At 43.3% G+C, this 25,157-nt stretch overlaps 1 long non-coding RNA gene across 1 annotated transcript in view; it reads left to right on the top strand.

Moving 5' to 3' along the window:
- Positions 1-25,157, top strand: part of LOC130456125 (uncharacterized) — a 115,590-nt gene that overhangs the window by 15,758 nt on the left and 74,675 nt on the right. The window contains exon 2 of the long non-coding RNA XR_008914621.1: positions 9,289-9,360. This is a non-coding gene — a long non-coding RNA (uncharacterized LOC130456125). The remainder of the gene's footprint in view (positions 1-9,288; positions 9,361-25,157) is intronic.

Below are 25,157 nucleotides of genomic sequence, written 5' to 3'. Positions count from 1 at the left end.
TAGATTTTAAAAATTGAAACCTTTTGTCTTTACAGACATTTGATTTCCTCTTGTATCCCTCTTCCCAGAGAGCCATCTCTTAGAATATAGAATTTTTTTTAAAGAAAAGAAAAATGAGAAATATTTCTAACACTCTGTTTCTAACTTAGCCATGCATTCTACTTAGTATTTGTTATGGAGAATGTGGCTCCTGATTATCTTGAACTCTCTTCAGTCTCTTGGTCTGCTTGTAGCTGGTTCCCTCCCCTCCACCATCCTTCTTTCCCATCTCCAAGGCATTCTTTTTTTTCTAATGGCCTCTGCTTGGGGATGGGGGAAGAATGTAGTTAAAACTGTGCCATTCAGATACAGGATCTCTCCTTGTTGCTCCCCACATTTTGATGGACCCAGATCTGCACACAGTCTCTGATCTCAAAGCACCAGCAATGTGTTTTAGTCTCTATCTTAGATGAATTGGAACTCATAAGTCACTGAATGGAGCCCAGAGCTCATTCTCTTCTACCCATCATTGGCAAGGTTCTCTTCATAAGCATCCCTACTCATATGTATTAACACACTTACTGTTACTCTTCACACACACACACACTGAATGCTCCATCTAGGCCAGTGAAGGTGAACTTTTTAGAGACTGAGTGCCCAAACTGCAACCCTCACGCTGCACATGAGCCCTCACATTTCCTCAGAGGGAGGAAGTGCTCCCACTGGGCTGCTGGGCTGAGGGGAGGGTCATGTGAGAAATATTCTCAGGCACATGTAGAGAGGGGGAGGGGAGCAGACACCTCCAGGACGCTTGCCATAGGTTCACCAATACTGGTCTAGGTTCAGCTCTTTAATTCACACTTAGGGACTAGAGCTTAATGTCATCACTGTCAAGAGAGAAACCTTGTAGCTTGGAGTACAATTACTGGTTACTGGTAACTGCTACCCTTTTTGTATCCCCATGCCTCTTTCAAGTTGGGCATCTCAGAGTCTAAAAGTATTCTAGCTCTTTGTATGAATGTCTTATCTACACAAATAGTTAACTAGATTGCAGTTTCTCTGAGGGCAGGAATGTGCTTTATTTATCTTGATATCATCTCCATGGGACCCAGGATAGAGTACAGCAGGTACTCAATAAATGTTGAAAGAAGAAGGTTGAGAGCCAACTTTGTCCCCCTAGGGGATCCTTGAACTTTTTTTTCCTTAGATAAATTTTGGCAACACTTCTTTTGAACTCTTAAACTAGGTCCAATTCTTCGGCCTCAAGGGTATGGTAAATTCTACTACCTCTTAACAATTTATCAAGCATTCAGTCATGTTCTGAGCCATCAGGCCTAAAATGACCTCAGCTTTTTAACTTTGGGATCCCTATAATCTTCGGGACAAATTGCTGGCAGCAAAACTTGGGAGCTATTTACTGACTAAAGTTTTGCCCATGTTTTCTAAGTGATGGTTTTGCTTTTGACTCTGTCAACATGGATTACCTCTGATGATGGATACTAGATTCTCTTTTAATGCCCCAAGATTGGACTAGAAATAACATCCTGTGAGGATATATTGTTGGATTGGTATTGACCATAAAGCAGAATCGAGGATTTTGGGATTTTGACTGCAAGTTTTCATCAGTGTAGTTTGGTTTTTTGAGTTTCTCTTTTCCATTTCCTTCCCTGTTTCTTCCTTTCTCTCCCCTCTCATTTCCTTTGCCTTCCTTCCTACAAACTTTTATTAAATGTCTTCTATGTATATCCACCAGTGCCATCAGGAGAAAGGAATTATCAAAGGAAGAAGAGTTTAAGTAGTGGTGATTAGTGATTCTGTATCGAGAGGTGCAGGGGTAGCTATATGTCCATGTGATAGAAACAATAGAGAAGTCTGCTGTCTTCCCAGGGCATGTATCTGAGCTGTGACCAAGAGTCCCCTGAGCCTTGTCAAGGCTGAAAAACTATTCCCTAGTGGTGATTCAGGTAGGGATAAATGTACTGCCAGAAGAAACCCAGGAAGGCCAAGGATTAGGAAGTCCTGGGCAAAGGACTGAAGAGCTTATGGGCAGAAGCAATATTTGTATCACCACAGCCAATTGAAGGAGTGGGAGGTAGACCGAAGAGAAAAGTAGACTTCGGGAATGAATAACTCTCTATGAAGATAGTGTAGGAGAACATGATATGGATTTCAATATCATCGTTCCAAATAGAGGAATTATGTGCTCTTAGCCAGGGATGGAGTCCATTTATTTGTGCTAATATTTTCCTATAATCTTGAAAGTTTGAGAAGGCTTTAAACTTATTGAGAGGGGAAAGGGAAGGAGAAGGAGAAAGCTGCCCAACCAAGTCAAGAGTACACAGAGAGCAACAGGAACAACATGAGGCTGCCTGTAATAAAGATCAACAATTCATAGATTTTTTTTAAAAGTAAAGATACTTTGTTTTTTAAACCCTTACCTTCTGTCTTAGAATCCATATTGATTCTAAGGCAGAAGGGTGGTAAAGGCTAGGCAATGGCAGTCAAGTGACTTACCTAGTCACACAACTAGGAAGTGTCTGAGGCCAGATTTGAACCCAGGACCTCCCATCTCTAGGCCTGGCTCTCAATCCACTGAGCCACCCAGCTGCCACCTATTCATTCATTCATTCATTCATTTGTTTTAAAACCCTCACATTCCATCTTAGAATCAATATTGGGTATTGGTTTCAAGACAGAAGACTGGTAAGGGCTAGGCAATGGGGGCTAAGTGACTAGTCCAGGGTCACACAGCTGGGAAGTGTCTGAGGCCAAATTTGAACCCAGGATCTCCCATCTCTAGGCCTGGCTCTCAATCCACTGAACCACCCTGCCACAAGATACTTTATTTTTACCAATTACATATAACAAATTTCCACATAAGTTTTCCATAGTTATATGCTCCAAATTGTCTCCCTTCCTCCTTTCCCTCCTGGGGGCTGGCAGGCCATTCAATCTGGGTTATACAAGTATTATCATGCAAAACATATTTCTATATTGTTCCTTTTTTAAGAGAGGAATCTTTTAAAACCCAAAACCCAAATAAACTAAAGTGAAAAATCATATGCTTTGATCTGCATTCTGACTCCAGTAGCAGTCCTTTTCTGGAGGTGGAGAACATTCTTTGTCATAAGCTCTGCAGAATTGTCCTGGATCATTGTACTGCTGAGAGTAGCTAAGTTTATCACAGTTGACCCATAGGAGATATTTTTCTTTTCTTTTTTTAAGATAATTTTCAAGAAGAAAAACCGGCCATGGCTTTTTTTCTGTGCCTTGGAACACACAGCAAGAATAATAAAGTGATCTAGAGATCATGGAGCAAGGAGGCAAATTTGACCCCATAGGATTATAGATCCAGAACAGTTTTCTCATTTTACAAGTTAGGAAATGGAAGCCCAAAGAAATTGAGTGACTCCCCGAAGGTCATTTAGGCAATAAGTGGCAGAACCAAAACTCTAACCTAAGACCTCTGACTTCTCTTAATCACTGTACTGTACTACCTGTAGATATCACTGGGATAGGATTCATGACTAGAAAGTTGCTCAGGAAGGCATATTATTCAAAAAAGAACAGGAAAGATCAACGGAGTTGTATATTAAGGAATTACTTTTATGCAGAAGGAAATCCAGGAACCCAAAGGTCAAAGTGGGGTGGAGAGCATTGAGGCGAAGATGAATGGAGGGAAAACCAGAAGCAATATTTTCATAGAAGTATATTGGAGACCACCTAGAGAAAAAGAGGACATGGAGAAGGAGTTAGGGAAACAAATCCCAAACCTGCCACAGGGTCATGATGTAGTAGAGACAAGGGACTTTCATTATCTGGATGTTTGCTGGAGCGATCTCTTCTCTTTCTCCCTTTGTGTCAAAAGCAGACCAGTTGATAAATTCCCCCACTCACTTTAATGAGATCATTCTTCAAAAGGTAGAGGAAGTGAAGAGTGAAATGGCTATTCTGGACCCAACCCTGATAAACAAGGAGGAACTTGTTGCTGAAGTAGAAATGATGGGAACTTGGGGAAAAGCAATTGTCCCATTAGCAAAACTGTGATAGAGAAGGTAACAGCAAACCAAGTGCCCTTTGATGCACTCCTAGAGCTTGGGGGATCAGAGTTCAAGGAAGACTAAGTAGGATTTGTGGGCTTAAAATTCCACAGGGGAGAGAGAACAAATGCTTGTTAACTGAGAAAAATAAGTCAATAAGAACAAATGGTTCCCCCTCCTTTTCCAACGAGTTAGCCTATTTATTTTTTTTAATTGCCAGAGACAGTTGACCTAAGATTGATGGGAAACTCACAAGAATTGGCTTTTGAAGATAAAAACACAAATAATGTTAAAGAAGAGGGAAGGGGTAGCTGCCTAAAGATATTGATGGGGTTGCACAGTAAATTTATTGTCGAACTGTGGAAGGGGGGGAAGAAAGGGCAGCTCATGGAGGATGGATTCAAAAGTATTGCAGGGGGCAGCTGGGTGGCTCAGTGGATTGAGAGTCAGGTCTAGAGACGGGAGGTCCTGGGTTCAAATATGACCTCATGCACTTCCTAGCTGTGTGACCCTGGGCAAGTCATTTAACCCCCATTGCCTAGCCCTTACCACTCTTCTGCTTTAGAACCAGTACACAGTATTGATTCCAAGATGGAAGGTAAGAGTTTATTAAAAAAAAAGTATTGCATAGTCATATATGAATGATTTTAGGTGAGTCAGAGCTCAAAATGAGCTGACGTTGGGGGCTTTTCAAGAAATTTGTTCTGGGCAAGAAGACTGTCAAAGAAGGAATAGGATTTCTATTTGGAGAGAATGGGGTGATCACATAGGTGAAGGAGTGAAAGCAGAACTACTCTACAGTTATTTGGCTTCTATTTTTTTTCTGTTAAGGAAACCAAGTTTTGGGTTAGGAAGAAGAGAACAAAAATGGACCATAGACTTAAAAACTGGTAAGAGACTAAAGGAAAGCACCTAGCTGCCTTCCATGAAATCAAGACACCAGCCTGAATGAGCTAAGCTATACTCGTAGAACTGGTAGAAGAGGGAGATAGGAGTGTGACCATTGAACCACTGGCCCTGATCTCGGAAAGATCACAGAAAAAGCCCAAAGTTTATTTAGTCAATTTAGAACATTATTCCTTGGTTACAAGAATCATATTCTTTCCCTCCCCTCCTCCCACCCTTCCCATAGCTGATGTGCAATTCTACTGGGTATTACATGTGCCCTTGATCAGAACCTATTTCCATGTTGTTGGTGTTTGCACTAGGGTGATCATTTAGAGTCTCCATCCCCAACCACATCTCCTCAACCCATGTAATGAAGCAGTTGTTTTTCTTCTGTGTTTCTGCTCCCACAGTTCTTCCTCTGAATTTGGATAGTGTTCTTTCTCATAGATCCCTCCAAGTTGTTCAGGATCACTGCATTGACACTAATGGAGAAGTCCATTACATCTGATTGTGCCACAGTGTATCAGTCTCTGTGTACAATGTTTTCCTGGTTCTGCTCCTTTTGTTCCGTATCACTTCCTGGAGGTTGTTCCAGTCTCCATGGAATTCCTCCACTTATTCCTTTGAGCACAGCAATATTCCATCACCAACATATACTACAGTTTGTTCAGCCATTCCCCAATTGGAGGGCATCCCCTCACTTAATCTTCATAACAAAAACCTCTGACAAAGGTTTAATTACTCAAATTTGTAAAGAGCTGAATCAATTGTACAAAAAATCAAGCCATTCCCCAATTGATGAATGGACAAGGGACACGAACAGGCAGTTTTCAGATAAAGAAATCAAAGCTATTAATAAGCACATGAAAAAGTGTTCTAAATCTCTTATAATCAGAGAGATGCAAATCAAAACAACTCTGAGGTATCACCTCACACCTAGCAGATTGGCTAACATGACAGTAAAGAAAAGCAAGGAATGTTGGAAGGGATGTGGCAAAGTTGGGACATTAATGCATTGCTGGTGGAGTTGTGAACTGATCCAACCCTTCTGGAAGGCAATTTGGAACTATGCTCAAAGGGCACTAAAAGACTGTCAGCCCTTTGATCCAGCCATAGCACTGCTCAGTTTGTACCCCAAAGAGATAATAAGGAATAATATATGCAAGAATATTTATAGCTGCACTCTTTGTGGTGGCAAAAAATTGGGGAAATAAAGCCAAATGTTTTCATCAAGACATGATCTTTAAACTTGAAGCCACTGAATCTGGCTTAGCCTCCTGGCAAAATCTTAGAATGTAATGGTAAAAGAATGGTTTGGCACACTATAAGGGAAGTAGGGATCACAGAAAGACTGCTTGGCTTTGTTGAGAAGAGACTAGAATGGATCAATGTCGTTTGTTTTGGGCACAGTAACTATAGCTAGTTACCATTCCTACATAGCATAGCATTTATGTAGCACTGTAGGTATTCTCTTATTTGATCTTCATAGCAATCCTGGGAAGCAGGTGCCATTATCTTCTCCATTTTATAGATGAGGTAACTGAGACCAAAAGAAGTTAAGTGACTTTCCTTTGGTCACAGAGCCAGCAAGTGTCTCAGGGCAGATTCCAACTCAAGTCTTCTTGACTAAAAGTCGAATAACACTCTCTGGATGTAGTATATTTAAATTTCAGCAAACAGTTTGATAATAGTGGCATAGTATGATGGATTCAGGTTGAATGGAGGAGATAAGAACATTAGATAAGACTGGCAGTTCACTTTTCCAATGGAACTTATATCCAACATGGGTAGAAGACACTAATCCATCTGACTGAAACATCCCTTAGTACAGATGCTTGTTCTTGGGGCAGGGCCAAGTCCAGTGTGAAGTCTGAATGGGGAAGGCCATTACTGACCCCCAAAACCTTCCTGAATCCCACTGAAGTTGGAGCATATACATGGGCCTCCATTGTTTCGGCATGGGCTTTCCCTAGTCTTTTCTCAGGAAGTTCATGGTCAACTTGAACAATTCCAAAGGAGTCTTTGGTGACATGAAGATAATGTGACTCACTTGACAGCAGTGTAGAGGACCTTTCAAACAAGTCTGTTGCGTCACTTGATGCTCACCTTACTCCTCTGTTATCCAGTAATTGGAGATCCTCAGAGTTTTCAGAACCATCAGGCTTTAGGATTGAGGCTCTGAGGAATGTGAGGTTTTGTTTAATGAGCCATCTGACATCATTAATTCTCTTGTGTTTTTTTAAACCCTTACCTTCTGTCTGCTAAAATTAATTGTGGGTTGGCCTTGAATATATTATTAATTAGGTGGTCACCAGGGATTTAATTTCTAAATCCCAAAATAAATTACAAAAGTAAACGGAATTTATGGTAGTTTATTTTCAATATTTACAATAGAAGGAAGATATTAAGGAATGAGAGGGAGAAAACTCTGGCTTCTTCTGATACCAGTTAGAATTTCCAAGCCCCAGTCAAGGGAAGAGAGTCTCAGGAAGTTGGGCCTTTCCTGGAGGCTTCATGCCTCCAGAAAGGCGGGGCCAGTAAGTCAGCTTTTCACTCACCAAAAGAGACAGTCTTATAGAAGTCGGGATGCCTGTCTTCTGGTTGCTCCTTGGAGTCAGTGCCTGAATTTCCGAACGAATGTCCATCTTCCCTTCAGCTCCATCACTCCAAGCTCAGGTGACTGACTGTCCATTTTCAGTCTTTGTTTCCTCTATTTAAAGACCTTTTTCTTTTGTGTCACCTTCCCTAATTTCATATCTACCAATCACAGCAGACGCTTTTCTCCAGGACTGCCAATTCTTTACTTCTCACCTTCTTTGGTTAGATTTTCTCCAGGACTGTCCATTCTTTAGTTCTCACCTTCTCTGGTTAGATTATATCTTTTTGGGTTACTTAAAACCTCTTTTGTTAAGTTCATTTTTTGTAGTTATTTAACACCTTTTTGTGGTTAATTCACCTTTTGTAGTTAAAATCTAAAAATAGATTGTAGCTTACAATTCTAGCTTCACTATAAAGGAAGAGCTAAGTATCTTCATTGTTACAATCAGGAGATTACAATTTTATCTTCACAATAAAGAAAGAACTAAGTATCTTCATTGTTACAATCAGGAGATTACAATTTTATCTTCACAATAAAGAAAGAGCTAAGTATCTTCATTGTTACAATTGTTACAATCAGAAGATAGCTAAATCCAATCTTCATATGTCTTACAATCAATACTGTGTGTTGGTTCCAAGGCAGAAGAGCTGTAAAGACTAGGCAAGGGGGGTTAAGGGATTGGCCCAGGGTCACACAACTAGGAAGTGTCTGAGGCTGAATTTGAATCTAGGACCTCTGGTCTCTGGACCTGGATCTCAATTCACTGAGTCACCTAGCTTCCCCCTCTCTTGTGTTTTTTGAAAATTTCAGCCTTTTGCTGTAATATCACAGTTGTTTCCAGATATCTCCTTGCCCTTCCTCTCTGCCCCTCCCCTCCACTGAGCCTTCCTGTATAATAAATGGAAATACTAACCCAGTCCATCAGCATAGTCATTGACTGATCACATCTTGCAGTATATGCAGTATTTTGTACTCATCTTCCTTTTGAAGGGAGAAGGGAGATGCGTTTCCTTGTCACTGATGACTTCTTTAGCTTCACATCAGTTGGGGGGCAGAGAGGTATATCATGTCTATCCTACTTAGGAAATCTAGGGAAAAGGACTTATCTGATTCTGGTGATGGGAGAGCTTATGAGATAGTCAATTGAGAACTAGAAGAGACTTTTCAGCCCATTGAGCTCTCATGCCACAGATAAGAGGTCTAGGCAGAGTAAAGGACTTAACCAAGATCATACAGATAGCTAGGAGTACAATTGTTGTCTGAACTAAAGGTCCTCCGATACCAAATCCAGCATACTGCCTTTGGGACTAGAACAATGATTTCCTCGGTGTAAGGAACTCTCAGGAGAGGAAACTCCCCTTCCCAGTGCAGGTCCGCACCATCGATGTTGGGCTGGCACCAAGTGTTGTGGCGACATCGTCTTAGAAGTACTTGAAAAGTTGTTCACTTTTCTGAAGCGAGCTCTCTATTGGGATATGAAGGTTTCTGGTATAACATATGCCTCCCTTGGCTCCCTTCTGTTAGGCTTTGGTTTGTTGTATCATGTTTAATCTTGTAAGCTGCCTTCAATCCTTTTGAAAGTAGGTGGGGTGGAAATTCTAAATCATAGGATCATCGAATCTTCGAGCTGGAAGGGACTTTAGAGACTGTAAATAAATAGGAAAAGCCGCACACATACATTAGTATGGTACATGCTGGCGCTTACTTGAAAGGGAGGATTTTGTCCCTAGGCCAGTCTTAAATAGGCTTTCTTACCTGCTTATATTTCCTTTTCATTATCAGCTACACCACTGCTCAGAGGACCTGAGATCTCAGCGGAATGGAGGACTCCCAACGGACAGACAACTTTAGGAGGTGAGTGGGAGAATAAGGCCTGGAACTGGCCGTGGGATTTCACTTGGTATAGGGAACTGCCAGGTAGGGAAATTCTCTCCCACTGAAGGTCAGCAACTTCTCTCCAATGGGTAGTCTTTGACAAGTGGCCAGGGACATTGATCGGTTAAGTAACTTGTTTTAGGTGATGTAGGCATCAGAGATGACACTTGAATGCACCATATATTCCTGACTTTGAGGATAGCTCTCTACCTCGTATTCTACACTGCCTCTCAGGGTGGTACAGTCAGTAGTCCAAGTAGCATTAGTCCTATTTTACCAGTGAAGAACCTTTCCAAACAAGGCCACCCAGCTCATAAGTGTTAGAACTGGGACTCTAACACTGATCTCCTCATTTCAAATTCAGAGTTCTTTCTAATACAACAACCACACTGGCTTCCCATGAGTGCAATATAGGGAGGAATACCTGGGACAGTCTGGTTTGTTACATTTCGTATGACCGAATTCCTCTTGTCCTCTTGGTACCTGAAAGGAGTGGTTTTCAGACTCTGATATCCTTTCTCCCCCTAGACCAAAGGAGGGGTAGTGCGGCCTTGACAATCCTGGCTGAGCAACAGTTTGGGGTGCATTCTCTTCAGGATTCATTTTGTACATGATTTGGAGCAAATATTTCCTGGTCACCTCAGTGAGAAATGTCAAAAGATGAGCCATTTGTCCACCTCGAAGGACCATTGCAAAATCCACAGTGGCCAACACAAAGCATTTTGGGTTGTTTCAGTCCTTACTGCTGCCAGTTTTCCATTTCACAACTCAAGGGACTTCTGGCCAGCACAGTGAGAGTGGATTATGAGTCCCTCAGAAGGTCCCTTTATTTGTTTTCACCTTCACCTGTTCACCAATGGCAGGTAGTTTGTTTCTGATTTTTTTGTTATGGCAAAAAGTGCTGCTCTGTGTATGGATTTATGTATTCTCTACAGGTGGGGCTTTCATTGTTGTTTGTCACATCCCTAGGGCATAAACTCAAATGCCAGGTTGGAAGTTGTTTTTCTTGAATTCTAACTTGTTTTCCCATATGATTGGACTAACTCAACAACTAAATATGACAGCAACAGTTCTCAGGGTGTGATCTGAGGATCCCCAGGGTTCACCAAGAACCATAAAAGTCTTTTTAGGGATCTCAAGTAGCAACAATAAACTCCACCACACAGTGGGTAGAGCACTGGACTTGCAGTCAGGAAGACTTGAGATCAAATCCTGTCTCAGATACCTACTCAGCTGTGTGGCCCTGGGCAAGTCACTTAACCTCTCTCAGCCCCAGTTTGCTCATCTATAAAATAGGACTGATAATAAGACCCTACTTCACAGGGCTGTTGTGAGGATCAAATGAAATAATGTATATAAAGCACTTTGGAAACCTTAAAGTATTATGTAAATGTGATCCATTATTATTATTATTGTAATTAGTTACACAACAAGAAATTGTAGAATTCCCATGGGTTTACAAAGTGCTTTTATCAACTCGGTGACATCCATAGGGTATGTGATATGGTTGTTCCCATTTCATAATTGAAGGATCTGAAGCTCAGAAGAAAAGGTGATGTGTCTGTTGGTGTGGTTAATAATAACATCTCGTATTTATGTATATAAACACTTTACGGTTTGCAGAGTGCTCTGCAGATAACTTACTTTTAGACTCACAACTGCTGTTTCTGACCTCCATCTTATAGATAAGGAAACTGGCTCAGAAGAGATGAAATCCCCTAGTGTCCCACAGCTGCTGCTACTGCTGCTGCTGCTGCTGCTACTACTACTACTACTACTACTACTACTACTACTACTACTACTACTACTACTACTACTACTACTAGCAAATGTTTATATAGCACTTATGCTGTGCTGGGCATTGCGCTAAGTTCTTTACAAATATTACCTCTTTTAAGTCTCACAACAACCCAGTGATGCAGGTGATATCTCACATCTTACGTGAGGCAAGTAGAGGTCAAATGGCTGGCCTAGGGTCATATAGCCAGTAAGTGCTAGAGGCCAGACTAGGGCTCGAGTCTTCTCAACTCTAGGCTGGGCACTCAGAGAGTGACCTGTCCAAGGTCCCACAGATAGGCAGCACCAGAGGGGATCTGAACCTCCTCTCTTACACAGAATAAATGCGTATGAGAGAGTGGATGGGAAAGTGTTCTTCAATCATAATTGAAAGTTGTTGTTTGAATCAGGTCCCTGAAAGACTTCAGCCCCTGCTGAACTATCATTTGGAGGGAACTGGCATATGCAGTGGAGTGAGGACTTGGAGTCACAATAATAACTGCAATTCAAGGGTTCTGGTCCCAGCCTTTTAGAGAAAGAAATGGAATGGGGCCAGAGATGGGAGAGAGGAGGGTTGAGCAAGTTTGGGAAGGGGGTTGTTGCCCTTCCAGTAGCCCCAAGCTCATTTTTCTTCCAGATGGGGTCCAAGCCCTATGGGCAATAAATAGCCTAAGACTGGATGCTGGCATAGTCTCTGAACTGAAAAAGGGGCTCACCAGAATGTTGGAATGTTTGTTGCGATCCAAAATTCATTTTCTTTTTAAGGGGAACTGAGACCACAGGGTCTATAGGACTGCATGGGCCCTGAGGTCAGATGGGGTTCACGGGAGAGGGAGAGAGGAATGGGATCAACTCTGTAGGCTGCTGTGAATTCTTGATGCCTCTTTTGTGGGATGAAATCAAATGTTGTTTTTGCTTGCTATATGCATTGTTACCTGGAGTGCTTATATGAAATCTGGGTACCCTGTTACCCACGTATTTGGAGGCCCAGAGACAAGTCATGTTTCAGCTATATTTGGAGGCAATTCTGAATGGAAGCCAAATGAGCCAAAGAAATCTTTTGGTGTGCCCCCTGCCTCCCAGGATTGAAGTCGGTTCACATAAACCCTAAGTCTGGGGTGCAGGGACATAGGTTTTAGAACTATCTGCACATGTGAGGACTTTGAAAAGAATGGCGCTAAATTGGTTAGGAGTGTGCATTATTACTGTCCGTGCCAACAGTGCTGGTGAATAGAGTACCAGGGATACATTAAACAAATATATATTTATGGATGAGACATAGTCATATTTAAGAACTTATAGGAGGGGGGAAGATGGATGTTCACTTTGTAATTGTTTAAGTAACCAGTATATATTAAGTTGCTCTCCTTGATGACTTACTGTTCTACCCATCATGCCTCATTTAAAAAAAACACCTCTAGTTCATTTCCATTTATCTAGGATCCAACGATTGGGTCACTGAAACATCCAGGCTTCTTTTTAGTCTTCTCTTAATGAGAAAGAGACAAATGAAGTGCCACCTCGCCTAGGCTGTTGTCCGCAGTCAGTGCAGACCTGGCCTGTCTTCTCACCGGGAACATTAGTCTGCATCTCAGGATTGATATTCGTGAGGCCGACTTAGAGGCACTCCAATATCCTGAAGTGTCTTCCGGGTTCTCAAAGAAAGATTATATTTCTTATGGTCTCAGTATTAACTGTGCTTGAGCATTTCAGTCTATCTGGAAATTGCCATCAGCCAGGCAAGAGCTCGTGGCTGGCATATCCATGAAGCAGCAGCACAAAGGAGCAAAGTGGTTCTGGCCCCAGTAGGAAACTGGGGGCTAAATGGGAGATGTGGAGAGGGAAAGTTAGAAAGGGACCGGGGACAGCAGGCAGATGTTGGGAAGCCCAGCCGAGCTAAAATAGATGGGTAAAGGGGGCTGGGATGTGAGCAGAACTCTGAGGTAAACACGATGTGGGGAAGGCCAGATTGAGACAGGCAGCTGCTGGCCGACCATCTTCTCATACTACTCTTTCTTTCCAGATGTATCGTGGGGAATAAAAAAGAATTCATGTGTTCTTCTAAGGGTGGACATCCATCCTACCCCGCATCAGGAATGAAAGCCTCTTTAGGCCTGCAGAATAAGACCTAAAGGATGTTTGGTTAACACCACAGGCCCAGTGAGTTAGGAGACCTCTTATCTCACTTCAAGGATGAAAGCCATCAGGCTATCCTTCCTCACTACTACCTTTGGAAGTCCCCAGGACATGGTTACCTTCCTATCACCTACACCTCCCAAGTGGGAGCTTGTGACGAGCTCATGCATCTTGCAGTTTTCTGATTGGGGGAGACTTTGGGCTTGGATAGTAAGTCCTGGCCCCCAGACAACGAATGGGAGTCAGACAGAGGAGGGAGAGGTGGAGTGTTGTGTCAGGAACCTATCTAGTGTTTGTTCTGCACCAGGCATTGCATTTACCCTTTTAGGACACTTGCTTTGTCATGAGAAAGAATTAAAGGCTGTTTCTTCTCCTCTCACTTTGTGACTCCAGGTTAGGTGGATGCTTATCTCGGTCTCTATGAACTCCATGCTGTGGTCAAATGGCTTTCTGTCCCTGTGTTTTCTTTTCAAAAGAAATCAGTAAACATTTAGTCAAATACCTACTATGTTCCAGGCCCTCTGCTATGCACAGGGAATGCTGGAACGAAGAAGAATCAGCCTTTGCCCTCAAGGGACTTCCAGCCTACTGGAGAATGCCATATGCTGCATACACAAATAATTAAGTTAAATTGACTTCATTAAAGTCACTTACATTTGCATTCGAGGTAAGGGAAACCTCATTTTCAGTTCTGATGTCCCTTAATGTTTTTTTTTTTTTTGCAAAGGGATGTTTACTTCAAAGAGATAACAGTAATAAAAGTAAACCCAACACTTCAGGCCCACTCCTTCCCCAGCATCATCATTTCGGGGGAGAGTGCTCTCGGACCATGCCAAGTACCACAAAGTTTCCCGTTAGCCTTGGTCCCACCAAGTTCACATGTTCAGGCCCTGGTGGGATGGTTGAACTCCTGCGGTCTCCATGTTTTTGTGGCAGATCAGCCTCTGAAAATGAGGTTTTGTTCTTTCTAAGTAACAGATCTACCTTGATCTTAGTTTTCTTTTTTGCTTACTGAGAAAAGGGCCTGACCCACTTCCCCAAAGGTATTTTTCACAGTTCTGGGAAATGACTTGTCCAGGGTCATAGTAAGTCATTACTTTCCTACATTTTCCTCTAAGTAAAATAGCTTGGGAAAAGACCGTAAAGACGACTAAACTATTTGGTTTCTGTGTTTCCTTCCAGGTCTGATAATCCATGATCTGGAGTCCATAAACTTAAACATTTTTGTTGAAAACTGAATTTCAATGTGACTTATTACCTTTTTAATCCAATGCATTTTATTTGATTCATTTAAAGACATTGTTCTGAGAAGGGGTCTGTGTCGGTTTTCCCAGACTGCTCAAGGGAGTCTGTAAACACAGCCTTTAAAGCCCCCTGCTCTACAACTATAAAATAAATGTAGGTTCTGCTACAGGGAAATGTCAGAAGCTGGAGAGGTTAAGCCTTTTCCAGGCTTGTTATATTTTCTTTGGAAACAGAAATGCTGATGTTATGTATTGCTGATGAATTGAGGCTCTTTAGAATATAAAAGAGGAAAAGAATTTGAGTTTTCTTACCAGTAATACTCAGCTGTACCTTTCCACTGGCAATGTCTCCTGGTCTGCCCCACTGCTAGTGCTTCCCCCTCTCAGATTTCCTTCCACTTATTTTGTTTATATCTAGCATGCATCTGATTATTTACATGTTACCTCTATGGGACTATAAACTCCTCAAGGGCAGAGACTGCCTTTGGCTTTCCTTTTAACATATGTGTTAGAAATGCTTAAGAAATGCTCGTTGATTGATTGATTGATGGGGAGATTTATTGGCAGAAAAGAAATAAGTACTTGGAAAACCTGACAGCATTTCAGAGCAACATGACATCCCCAGTACAGAGAAGGTGGCCAGCTCAAGGCCCCGAGGTCAACAGGCTGGTACTCTGGAGGGCCCAGGTTCAGATCTTAACTCTGCCATTGACTTGGAGGATCCCAGCATGGGGGACTCTAGACCCTTTGGTCCAACTCTTGGTAAGCGAACTGAAGCTTAGATTCAGGCTCTGGGCTTGGATCTACCATCTGCTCTTACCACCTGCATGACAAAAAGAAGCTCTTTCCCCACTTTGGGCCTCCTCAGTTTCCTCAAGATTGTTAGTGGGCACTAAGTGAGGCTGCTAGGGGTATCTACTAGCCCCAGGTCACCAGCTCGAAATGTGACCTAATGGCTATGCAAGACATTGGACTGTAATGCCATCATTCTTGCTGAACAAGGCAATAAAGCAGGAGTGGGGCCAGGAGCATCTTCAGAAGGAAAAGTTCTCCTTGTTGAGAGTGTATTACAGTCACGTCCTCCACCCCTTTCTCTTCTCCTCATAAATCTTGCATGGCTGACTGAGAGGCCTGGAAGGCTGGTATATTCGGTGCTTTGGGTCTCTGGAGTATGTGGCTTAGAGCTCACCACAGTTTGTACAAGAGGTGGCATATCGCCTTGAATGCTCACATGGGAAAGATGAAATGATGCTAAGTGCCCTCCTCCAACTTCGGTTCCCTCCTCCTCCCTGGAAAGAGTTGGAAAGGAAATGTTTGGATTCACTTCAATTTAAAACTGTTTCCTATTTGCCCTTCCTGATGAATAATCATCTTTCCTTTATGCTAAGACTTCATTAAAATAATTACACATTCTTCTACCAGAGTGGAAAGGCATGGCAGAGAGAGCACTGGTTTCAAAGTTAGAAGATCTGGCTGTGTTTAGATTCTGATTCTGAAATTTCTGGTGTGATCCTTGGCAAGTCATTATCTCTCTGAGCCTCAGTTTCTTCATTTGTAAAGTGGGAGAAAGAATCCTAGCCTTCTTCCTACTCAGGGCTATTGTGAAGAAATTGTTTTGGAAACTGTAGTGTGCCATGATGGAATGATGATGCCAGAGATGATAACTTCCTCTGAAACCTGCTCCACAGTAAGGAATGAGGGACCCAGGAGAACGCTGAGCCTTGTAGAGATTCAGGGGTACAGGACGTTAGGGTAGTATGGAGTGTTGGTGTGGCACCTATGTTTTCTCGATCTTTCAATCAATAAACCTTGATTTAATGAGCTGATGAGAACAGTTTGCTCCAAAGGCCATGAAGGTGGCTGAAGTAGGTGCTGTGGAGCACTTAGAGCTTGGTCACATGGCAGAGAAGTCAACATCTCCCACTGCACCCCAGACCATTGCCAGTCATCCTGACTCTTCTTCTGCTAGCGGACTTCAGAGAGTGAGGCTGCCTGACTTAAACCCAAATCCCATGCAAACATAGACATCACTTACTCATGTGGACGTCTCCTGATTGGCCCTCTTTGAGAATGAAGGAAGAACAGCAGCAACCATGACCATTTATTAAGCACACGCCAGGTGCCAGGCACTGTGCCAGGTGCTGGGAGTACAAAAGAGGCAAAAGTCAGATTCTGCTGTCCAATGGGGGAGCCAACAAGCAAACAAATAGAAACAAAGGCAGCTACATACAAGATAAAGCAAAAATGATTAACTGGGTGAAGGTAATTAAGAGGGGATGAGGAAGGCTTCTTGTAAGAGGTAGTATTTTAGTTGGGACTTAATAGAAGCCAGTAGGTGGAATGGAGGAGGAAGAGTGTTCTAGGCATGGGAGACAGCCAGAGCTGAGAGACAAGTGTCCCAGTGTCACTGCATCAAAACCAGAAAGGGAAGGTGTCAGATTATCAGCAGCAGCACCCCTCCCACCTCCAAACTGGAAGTTTGTAGTCTGTAGTAGGCCTAGCTCCTCTGGAGGACTGTGGGCCTTCATCCCTTAGCAGCAGACACGCTTTGTGCTTCCCAGAAGAGCACAATCCAAGGCCATAGTGGTGTTCCGGGGCATACAGGAGCTAGCATAAAGCTGTGCACTTGGTGGCAGAGCTTGGAACTCTGAGGTACTCCTGTACTTGGGGGGTCTGGGATTCATTGATTTAGGTACTCCCTCCACCTACACAGGTCTTACTCCCTCCATGCCTGCCTTTAATAGGGGTCTTCTGGGAGTCACTGTGGTCCAAAAATTCTATCTCCTACAGGCAACATGGTCCCAAGCCTCTCTGAACTTTCCCAGACTGATGCTAAAATGATATAGTCTGTTACCAGGTCCACCAATGAGGCCTTTCCTGCTTGGATTTCCCTGGGAAAAAAACCTCAAGGAGGCGAGGCTCACCTATCTCCATACTATGAGGATGTATCAGAGTAAGATGATGGTCAAGACCTGCCTGTGGAATCAAATGATTCCTCTCCTTTTACTGATGTGGAAACTGAGGCATAGAGATGTTTAGTGGCTTTCCTAAAGTCACCCAGCTTGTTAGTGATAGAGCAGGACTGGAACTCAAGTCTCTTGCCATCCTTGCAAGTATTTTTAAATTTCTTGCCACATAATTTTTTTTTAACAATTATCTCATGCGACCCACCTAGTGTGTAATTAGAATTTGCTCCCTGGAACTCTTTCCCAGCTTCCCATTTTCCTTCTCACATTACGTGCTTGCACAGGGAGGATATATTTTGAGTGTAGCTTCTCCCTCTCTCTCTTTTCCTGGGAATGCAGTTTGTGGAGGTTGGGTGAGACCAGGCAGGAGAAGTTTACTCACGTGGCCATACTTAAGTTTTGTACTTTGCTCTTTTATTTCTTCTACTTCAGGTGATCAGCAATACGTCTTATAACATATAATTCTTGGGGTTATTGATATTAATTTAAATCTTACACTAGCTACTTGTGGATCTGCCTCTAAGTGGTAGGCTAAAGTGATGAAATCCAGAGAGGTCCTGTAGCATATAGACTCTATACTGTGTATCCACAGCCTTCCTGGCTGCCAAGGAAATCCAGAGGAGTCCAATAGGGAATATTTTGTTTATCGAAACTTGAAAGTTTTCTTCTTCATTCAAGGCCTTAGGGCAGTACACGATAGAAAAGTTTGATCTTGGTTTGCCTTTCTTCTCTAGATGGGGACTTGTCAAAATAAGGTTGCAGGCACAGGCCTGGTTTTCCCAGTGACACGGGTTAACAGTGACACAGAAGGAGTGACAACTGTCTTTCACTATTTGGCTGGGATTGCCGGTGTTCACACACCCTGCCACCTGGGAAGCTGAAGAGGAATAAGTTACTGTGAGCAGCTGCAGAGACATGTGGGAGTGACGTGGTCCCCCAGAAGGAAAGATGGAGTCATGAGGGGATCCTCTAATTACTGACATCCCCCCCAGGGAGGACCTTTCTTTTGGACGTTGATGAACATGTCCACCCTACTTTGCCAAATTCCTTACTGTTGAGGGCTGAGTGGCACATTTGTCACACAGCTGTTGATGAATAATCAATGAAGTCTTGCTAAATGCCACCATACACTGGGGCAGAGGTGTCATTCAGTAGGCAGGCAGCTTGGCCGAGGGGAATGCTTGAGCCTAGAGCGAGGAAATAAAGCTTTCGTTTATTGGGCCACTGATAAAAATCATACAGTCGTGGGACCATAGATTATCAGAGCTGTGTACTGTCAGAGCAGGGGGATACCTTAGAGACCCTCTAAGCTGAGGCTTCTTAACCATTTTTTGTGCCTCAGACCCCTTTGGCAGGCTGGTGATTCCCATGTATGTGAATCATTAAGAATTCATTATCAAAGGAAATGCCATATTTGGGGTAGAGTTTGGTGATAATTAAAATGGGGTTCACCTCCCTACAAGTTCATGGATCCCTGAAACCATCCCCAACCTCCTAGGGAGTATGGATCTCAGGTTAGGAACCCCTGCTTTAAGCTCTCTCCTTTTTACAGAGCGGAAAACGAGGCCCATAGAGTGCCAGCGATTTGCCCAGAGTCACACAGCTAGTTGGGAGCAGAGCCAGCTTTCCTGGCCTACTCCATTCCCTGCTGGGCCATAGCAAGTCCGGCAGGCTTTTACATCCTGATTTTGGCCATGGACAAAGTGAAGGAAGCAGAGACCCCAGAAGAGTATCTTTGATGTCTACAACAATGTTAAGTGGAAAGACCAGCTGCCATAGTGGGACCAAGTTTGCAGAGGTGAGGCATATGTGTCGAATCTTTGTTATAAGGGATGGCTTTCCAGGAGGAGGCACTGGAGGATATCTAGGCAATGCCAAAACAAAATAGCGCAATAAAATCTCTTAGTAAAAGGAGATACTATCACAAATGCCCTCATTTTCACCTGTAATTTGCCAGTTAATATCATGGGAGAAAGTGTGTGCCCTGGCTCCACTCTCAGGGCCAGCCTGACTGCATGTCCCCTTGGGATGCTAAAGCGCCCTAAGGCTTTTGTGGGGCAAACACTTTTTCTGCTGTGAGATAGACCCCTCACGAGTGGTGTTCCCCTGTTTCCTAGGTGTTGGTTACTAGTGTTCAGTCATTTTAACCATGTCTGACTCTTCAGGACCCATTCAGGATTTTCTTGGCAAAGATATTGGAGCAGTTGGCTGTTTCCTTCTCCAGCTCAAGATGAGGAAACTGAGGCCAACAGGGTGAAGTGATTTGCCTGAGATCACACAGCTAGGAAGGGTTCAAAGCTGTATTCAAACTCGGGTCTTCTGGACTGCAGAGCCAGAGCTCTGATTGCCTTGTTACTCTTTTCCTGCCATGTCAAGTACAAAGTCTCTCTAGCTACCAAGGTGCTCCCTGCATGGTCCCTCCAGTTGAGTCAGACCTATCTCCTGCTCTGCCACCTACATACTAGGCTCAGTTTTACATCCATGCCTTTATTCATGATATTCCCTTTGATTGGAATCTCCAAATGATATCCATCATTCAAAGCTGATTTAACATTTCTCTCCATCATGTAGCCCTCTCTGATTACTCTGCCTCATTAACTTCTTTCCCATTTGAACTCCTGTCATGCTTGAAGTTGGTGCCAAACAGTCAAGTGTTCACTTCGATAGCTGTACATTCCTTGTGCCTTCTTTTTTTTTTTTTTAAACCCTTACCTTCCGTCTTGGAGTCAATACTGTGTATTGGCTCCAAGGCAGAAGAGTGGTAAGGGTAGGCAATGGGGGTCAAGTGACTTGCCCAGGGTCACACAGCTAGGAAGTGGCTGAGGCCAGATTTGAACCTAGGACCTCTCGTCTCTAGGCCTGGCTCTCAATCCACTGAGCTACCCAGCTGCCCCCCCATTGTGCCTTCTTTAAAGGCCCAGAACCAGAGCTCACGTTTATACAGACTGGATTTGATACTTGGAGCTTCTCACCAGGTATTGGCTTTGGTTCCTGTCCCTTCCCAAAGTTTCCTCTGGGAACTTCAGACACAGACTTCCTGTCAAGGAGTCTACAGAAAACATAGAGGCCCTTCCTCCCTGACAAGTGCTCTGGCTAACCCCGTGGACTCCATAAATATACCAAATACACCTTCTTTTCTCTTCAATCCCCTCTTCCCCCTCTGCCCCAGGGCCCTGTACAGTCACTCTCCCAGATATATACCACCACCCTAAGACTGAGGCTACCATGAATACTCTTGGGAGAAATCGTCCACATGATTCACAGTATTTGTGAAAAGTGAGGTCAAGATTTGTTCTTCCACATTGTGGTTCTTGTGTTTTACTGCTTCTTGGGCTCCCAGGACTCATGGTCTAGGAGTTCTTCCTCTGCTTTCCAGAAGGCTTGACCAGGAATTCCCACCACTTTACCACTGCTACTTAGGGCCACATGCTTCTTTCTTTTGGGACTATATGATTACCCCCATGACTAATGAAGGAGGAGCTGCCTAGAGCCCTTGAAAAATCTGGCCCAGATACTTTCCATTCCAAATGATTGCCCACAGTAGAAGCCTTGGGAGTGCTATCACCTTGAAGGAGGAGCCTTTGTTATTCAAACTGGGAGGACTGACTCTTCTAGACTGGTATGTCTAATACAATATGGGACCCTGGGTGAGTCACGTCACCTTACTTGCCTCAGTTTCCTCATCTGTAAAATGAGCTGGAGAAGGAAATGGCCAACCACTGCAGGATCCCTGTCAAGAAAAGCCCAAGAGTTGGACAAGAATGAAATGACTGAAATTTCAATAATCCTCTGTAACCTCAGGCAAGTCTCATCACTTTCCTGGGCCTCATTTTACCTATTTTTAAAACAGAGGGAATGGATAGGCAGTTCTCAGATAAAGAAATCAAAACTATTAACAAGCACATGAAGAAGTGTTCTACATCTCTTATAATCAGAGAGATGCAAATCAAAACAACTCTGAGGTATCACCTCACACCTAGCAGATTGGCTAACATAACAGCAAAGGAAAGTAATGAATGCTGGAGGGGATGTGGCAAAGTAGGGACATTAATTCATTGCTGGTGGAGTTGTGAACTGATCCAACCATTCTGGAGGGCAATTTGGAACTATGCCCAAAGGGCGACAAAAGAATATCTACCCTTTGACCCAGCCATAGCACTGCTGGGTCTGTACCCCAAAGAGATAATGGACACAAAGACTTGTACAAAAATATTCATAGCTGCGCTCTTTGTGGTGGCCCAAAACTGGAAAACGAGGGGATGCCCATCAATTGGGGAATGGCTGAACAAACTGTGGTATATGTTGGTGATGGAGTACTATTGTGCTCAAAGGAATAATAAAGTGGAGAAGTTCCATGGAGACTGGAACAACCTCCAGGAAGTGATGCAGAGCGAGAGGAGCAGAACCAGGAGAACATTGTACACAGAGACTAATACACTGTGGTATAATCGAACGTAATGGACTTCCCCATTAGGGGCGGTGTAATGTCCCTGAACAACTTTCAGGGATCCAGGAGAAAAAAAACACCATTCATAAGGAAAGGATAAACTATGGGAGTGGAAACACCGAGAAAAAGCAACTGCCTGAATACAGAGGTTGAGGGGACATGACAGAGGACAGACTTTAAATGAACACTCTAATGCAAATACTATCAACAAAGCAATGGGTTCAAATCAAGAAAACATCTAATGCCCAGTGGACTTACGCGTCGGCTATGGGGGGTGGGGGGGAGGAAAAGAAAATGATCTATGTCTTTAACGAATAATGCTTGGAAATGATCAAATAAAATATATTTAAAAAAAAAAAGAATAAAGCAAGCAAGAGAAAAAAAAACAGAGGGTTGTGTACTAGAAGCAGCATGGTGCAGTGGAAAGAGAACCTGATGGCCTTGGAGGCAGCAGACTTGGGTTTGAATCCTAGCTCACTTCCTGTGTGAGCATTTCCTTAGGCAAGTTCCTTCCCTTTGAAGGGTGGAAAAATACTGGAGGGCCTGGTTTCAAATTTCAGCTTGGCTATGTGACCTTGGATAAGGACCTAGTTGGACTCAGTGACCCTAAAGTCCCTTCCAAATCTGTCTATGATCCTCTGACCTAAGCAGATCTCTGGAATGCATACCATTCCATGATGTATATTAGGGAGGGGACAAAAGAGAATGCTTTGTGAGGTTGGGAGGGGAAAGGGGAAATCAGGGCAGCATTGTAGTTGGGTTTGAAAGGCTAACTGCCAGAAATGTGGCAATTACCACAGGGCCAAGTAGACCGGAGTTCAAGTCCCACCTCTAACACACGCTGGTTGTTGTATGATCTTGTCTGGGCAAGTAGTTTCTCAGTACTCCAGACAAGGTATCAGTTTCCTCCTCAGAGATTTCCTTCTACAGATAGGATTTCAGCAAGGAGAGGGGAGAAAGAGGTTCACTCCAGGCTTAGGCTAAGCAGAGTATATGTATGGGAGAGAAGGGTGGAAAGTTAGCCTGATACCAGGTTTTAGAAAGCCTTATATGTCAGGCAAGGGAGTCTGAATGTTGCTCGGGAGGCAACAAGGAGCTAGAGAAGATCTGTAAACAGACACATGATCAAGTCTATGCCTGTGGGTGGATTGGGCTGGGAAGAACATGAGAACAGAGAAGAGGAAACAGTGGAAAGTTGAGTGGTGACCCCTTAGGAGTCCAGGATGGTGGTTATGAAGACCCATATTAAGATGGTGGCAATGGGAAGAGAACAGAAGGGACAGATGGGAGAAGTGCTTGGTGAGGTGAAATTGACAGATAAGGGAGGTAGAAGACAGCAGGAGAACCCTAAGGTTAGCTCCCTGGAAGAATGAGTAAACAGTGGTGCCCCTGGCTGAAGGAGAAGTCATCCCAGTATTACCTGTGTGCTTTAGGGGGCATCGCAGGGGGCACCCAGGTATCACTGAGGCTTGGAGGGCTGGGACTCTGGATTGTAATGTGGCTTTGAAAGCATATCAAAAGGAACACACAGTGGAAATGACATTGCATATTTATCAAGGTACGCTTATGAGAGGAAACCGAGGAAGCCCAGGGCCAGGCTGGAGGGGAAGCATGTTGGGGAGTGTCTGAGGGGAAAGCCATGGAAGGGGGAAACAGAAATGACATGGTGGTGTGACCACTGATAATGGGCAGATCACCTGGAGAGGAGGAGGAAACATCACAGACGCAACACCCGGTCAGTGGTGTAGGAGGGTTGGGGGATTTCAACTCTCCAAACATCTGCCCAAACTTACTTTCTGCCAAAGGCAAAGCACCTGATGTGTTGCCCCCAATCCTCCTCTCCCAACTTATCTGAGTGATAATTTCATCCTTTAAAGGTGGAGCAGGCTGATGAGAGTGGGAGCTGAAATGCTGTCCCAGACCAGCAAGGAAGAACTAATTAGTTATGGAATGAACAGAAATCATGAGAACTTTAACATCATGGGCTGTTCTTTCTTTTTTTTGTTTTCTTTTTTTTAAACATTATTTTATTTGGTCGTTTTCATACATTATTCTCTGGAAACAAAGATCGTTTTCTTTTCCTCCCGTCCCCCCCCCCCCCCCCCCCGCCTTTCCCTCTCCCATAGCCGATGCATGATTCCACTGGTTATCACATGTGTTCTTGACTCGAACCCATTTCCCTGTTGTTGGAATTTGCATTATAGTGTTCATTTAGAGTCTCTCCTCAGTCTTATCTCCTCCAACCCTGTAGTCAAGCAGTTGCTTTTCATCGGTGTTTTTACTCCCACAGTTTATCCTCTGCTTGTGGGTAGTATTTTTTTTAGATCCCTGCAGATTGTTCAGGGACATTGCATTGATACTAATGGAGAAGTCCATCACCTTCGATTGTACCACAATGTATCAGTCTCTGTGTATAATGTTTTCCAAGTTCTGCTCCTTTCGCTCTGCATCACTTCCTGGAGGTTGTTCCAGTCTCCATGGAATTCCTCCACTTTATTATTCCTTTTAGCACAATAGTGTTCCATCACCAACATATACCACAATTTGTTCAGCCATTCCCCAATTGATGGGCATCCCCTCGTTTTCCAATTTTTGGCCACCACAAAGAGCGCAGCTATGATTATACTTGTACAGGTCTTTTTGTCCATTATCTCTTTGGGGTACAAGCCCAGCAGTGCTATGGCTGGATCAAAGGGTAGACATTCTTTTATCGCCCTTTGGGCATAGTTCCAAATTGCCCTCCAGAATGGTTGGCTCAATTATCAACTCCACCAGCAATGAATTAATGTCCCTACTTTGCCACATCCCCTCCAGCATTCATTACTTTCCATAGCTGTCATGTTAGCCAATCTGCTAGGTGTGAGGTGGTACCTCAGAGTTGTTTTGATTTGCATCTCTCTGATTATAAGAGATTTAGAACACTTTTTCATGTGTTTATTAATAGTTTTGATTTCTTTGGCTGAGAACTGCCTGTTCATGTCCCTTGCCCATTTGTCAATTGGAGAATGGCTTGATTTTTTGTACAATTGATTTAGTTCTTTATAAATTTGAGTAATTAAACCTTTGTCAGAGGTTTTTATGAAGATTGTTTCCCAATTTGTTGCTACCCTTCTGATTTTGGTTACATTGGTTTTGTTTGTACAAAACCTTTTTAATTTGATGTAATCCAGATTATTTATTTTGCATTTTGTAACTCTTTCTAATTCT

Source organism: Monodelphis domestica, chromosome X (genome assembly GCF_027887165.1).
Source record: "Monodelphis domestica isolate mMonDom1 chromosome X, mMonDom1.pri, whole genome shotgun sequence".
NCBI classification, from domain to species: domain Eukaryota; kingdom Metazoa; phylum Chordata; class Mammalia; order Didelphimorphia; family Didelphidae; genus Monodelphis; species Monodelphis domestica.
The sequence above is the reverse complement of the archived record's forward strand: the minus strand, read 5'-3'. Positions and strand labels throughout refer to the sequence as shown.